Source organism: Vespa crabro, chromosome 16 (genome assembly GCF_910589235.1).
Source record: "Vespa crabro chromosome 16, iyVesCrab1.2, whole genome shotgun sequence".
NCBI classification, from domain to species: Eukaryota; Metazoa; Arthropoda; class Insecta; order Hymenoptera; family Vespidae; genus Vespa; species Vespa crabro.
Genome location: NC_060970.1, coordinates 1,705,914 through 1,709,673, shown reverse-complemented (window position 1 = coordinate 1,709,673; position 3,760 = coordinate 1,705,914). Strand labels below are relative to the sequence as shown.

Here is a 3,760-nt window from a genome sequence, read left to right as displayed (position 1 = left end):
GTACGAAAATGTAATCGAAAATTAGACTAAGAGAATATAGAGTGATCATATAGAGCCAAGATGGTCACTTGACCGTTATTATTTTTTATACATAATGGTATCACCTGAATATATTTTAAAATGAAGTAAAAAATATTACAATATCACAAATATAATTTGCTTTATTTTAATTTAACCCTTACCACTCCAAGTGTTTTTATCAGGCATTACACTGACTATTTTATTCCTTATTAACTTTACATTTCGACCACTCAAATGTGTCTCTAAATTCCGTATAATCTTTATTCGCATCTTAGTTAATCTTTTTTTTTATTTTATTCTAAACGCATCCATTTCACTTTAATGACAAAAAAGAAAAAAATTATTTGCTGCTAATTTGGAAAGATAAGCGAATTATAATCATAGAAAAAATTTCAAAATCAAATATGATTATTGATTATTATCAAAATTACATATTTCTTGAAAATGTATAAAGATTGTTTTAAAATAATTTAAAGATTATTACTTGCATGTTATGGTCGCATTTAAAGTAAGATATTCCAAACCTAATAAGCAAGCATATATTAAAGATAGTTGCCGATCGTTAATTGCACTAAATAATCGGAGTGATAATAGTTAAAATTTGTTGTAAGTTCTAAATGGAAAAAACTATTTTAAATTACTACCTTTCTAATAGCCTTTGAATACTTTGCATAAAATAATGCTATCTTTAATTAACTTCCCTATTTTATAATATATATATTGTAAAATTTCGTAATATTTACAATATAATATATTGTAAAACTCCTGTATTACCATTTTTAAATATAAGTTATTAGAAGTGATAATATAGAATTTTAGATATAAAGATTTTAAATATAAATTATAGAAAATTGTTTATTATTTATAAAATATAAACTATATTTATACAAAAAGAAACTATCAAAGCAAAATTTTATACCTTTTACATTTTATAAATAAATCAAGATAAATATAGAATTCTCCACCATACTTATATTGCCTATTTACAGAATATAAATATAATAATAATATAAAAGATATAAATTATTTTTAATTATCCGATTCTAATTATTAATTTTTTCATTTTGATCAGTTTCTCTAGAAATTTTTTGCTTTATCCACGCTTTCGCTAATGCCAACAAGTTAAGATTTGCTCTTTGGAATTCGTCTTCTGGGAATACGAACGAAGTCGAATACTTTTTCCGGATATCTTCCAAATATCTTCAATTTAATATAGGTTATTTTTAATATAAATTAAGAATACTTCTTCTTAATTTAAATTTCTCCAAAACTATTTAATGTTATTCTACTATTTAATGTATGTTATCAAAATTACATACTTCATCTTCTTCAATAATTCGGCTTCTTCGTTTAATTCTTCTAGGCACTTTGATAATAATTTTAATCTAACTCTGTTTGTCTCCCTTCTCATTTTCGAAATCTCTCCAAGCTCCCAAAAGTAATATTCTCCTTTCTTTGTCACAGTTTGCAAATAATGGATAATTTCCACGTTCAAAAATTCTACGAGCTAAAGTAACATTATCAACATCATCTCACGATGGAGAATTAACTAATTCAAATTTAGCATGAACTATCCAAACGCGTGTATTATAATGTAAGAAGATTTATAAATTAAGTTTTTTATTTACATATATATAATCACACCATGAAATCAAGCTTGAAATAAATTTTCTAAATTGTGTCTCTAAATCATTGTAACCACGGTACAATTTGTCTTTGGGATAAACACTCAATACCATACCTTGAAATAAATGATATTAAATATTTAAAAATACAATAATTTAGTACTTATAAACAAAAAAAAATAGTAATAATAATAGCATACCAATGTTTTTCTCACTATAGTCAAATTTTTTTGTTGTATTTCAACATAGCCATATTTTAGAAAATGTGAAATATTAATATGGAATAAGATCTAAACAGGTTCTGAAAAATAATAAAAATATTATAAAGTTTTATGTTTATACGTAACAATAAAATATTATAAATTTATATCTACATATATGACAATAATTTTATATAAGATAAACTGTACCTGAAACTTGACAACATCTACCTATAACTTCCGTATCAATTTCTTTGTACAAAGCATAACTTATCTACAAATAGATATATCGTTTCCATGCTCCTCCTGTAAAAAATTTATTTTATAGAAAGGAACTTCAATTTGATTTCAGAATTGTTAAAAAGTAAATATTCATTTCTTTAGTAGGAGGGACATTTGCTATAGCTCGTTCATACGCTCTTCCAACATTATGATTTTCTTCGGATTTTACTAATCTCAGATAGTCGAATCAAGCATCATTAGAAGGATTCTCCTTGACTTCTTTATTATTTATATATATGCATTATGTATTTCATTTGTTCTTTCTTTTAAAGTATTGTCTAAAGCATACTTAGAAATTATTCTTCCTCTATCATGCTATCAAAGACATATTAAAATTATACTTATTATAACAGAGAAACTGAATATATTGTTATCTTAAAATAATACTTCTCTCTGTAATTCTTTAAATCTTGCAAATGCTATAAATAGCTTTTCATCTAAGGTCTCATCTCCGAAAAAGTTTATAGTATATTTATTATAAACTTTGCGTCCTCCATTTATTACAAAGTATATATCTCCCTATATAATTATATATCTCTACCTTGCTCTTTGTATTTCTTTATATCGTAATTCAAATTTAATATATGTTTGCCATATCTGTTAGTCAGGTTCCCATTCCATCCATCGCCCAAAAACTTGACGTGTTTCTATAATAAATCTTTACAAAATCAAGTTACATAATAAAAAATAATTCCTAATTTTATATCAGATCTTACCAGTAATATTTTCTAACATTTCTTCCATAATATATGTGTATTTGTATCAAAATTGATTTATTCTAGGTAAAATTGTGACTGCACGATCTAATAAATTTCTGGCATAATTTATTTACTTATTGTGCAATTCTATTTCAATATAATATAATGTTTCTATGATCAACATCTAGCGCACGTTCATATACAGATTTAAAATAAATTGGACATATAAAACCTTGAAATATTTCTAATACAACTAAGACTATAAAATGTACTATTTTTTGTATTTAAAGTACCTTGCTCTCTGTATTATTTGTGACTTTCTTCCCATCGGGCATATTTCATCCGATTCGTTATAACCATATGATTCTTATACATATTGTCGTCATAGATATTTCATTTTCCATGTTTATAATCAGCCAATTTATGGGGATCTTATATTTTCTGCTTAAGTGGCTAAAAGGGAATACTTACAAGTGAATTGTTCTCCATGTAAAATTATAGATAGGTTTAACATTATTGCAGGTTTAACATGATTTAAATTTTCTCGAGTGCTTTGTTTTTCACCTAAAAAAGACTTTAATTGTGAATAAATATTACAATTATAAGTTGTGTATGCTATAATTTATAATTATAAAATAAAATATACTAATGTATAATAATCATTTTACCTTAGCCATTTTGGGCATTTTTTGTGATTTTTCCGTGACAATGGTTAATCATTATTTTAACCAAATAAACACAACTTCGTCTACGCTCAAGTGAAAACAGTCTGGCAACTGGCTCGTTCTACGTCGTACATATCGCATATGATCTTTTAACCTTTCAACTACTAAATGTCATCGTGAAGAAATAATATGGAAACAAATACATAACGACCATAAGGTTGTAAGACAATGATAGCGAATGAAAACCTACTTTTCATGATATGTTGTTT

General features: G+C 25.1%; 1 pseudogene; it reads right to left on the bottom strand.

Annotated features, from left to right (window-relative positions):
* Positions 1 to 1,064: 1,064 nt before the first annotated feature.
* LOC124429784 lies at positions 1,065 to 3,503 on the bottom strand (annotated as a pseudogene).
* Positions 3,504 to 3,760: the final 257 nt, after the last annotated feature.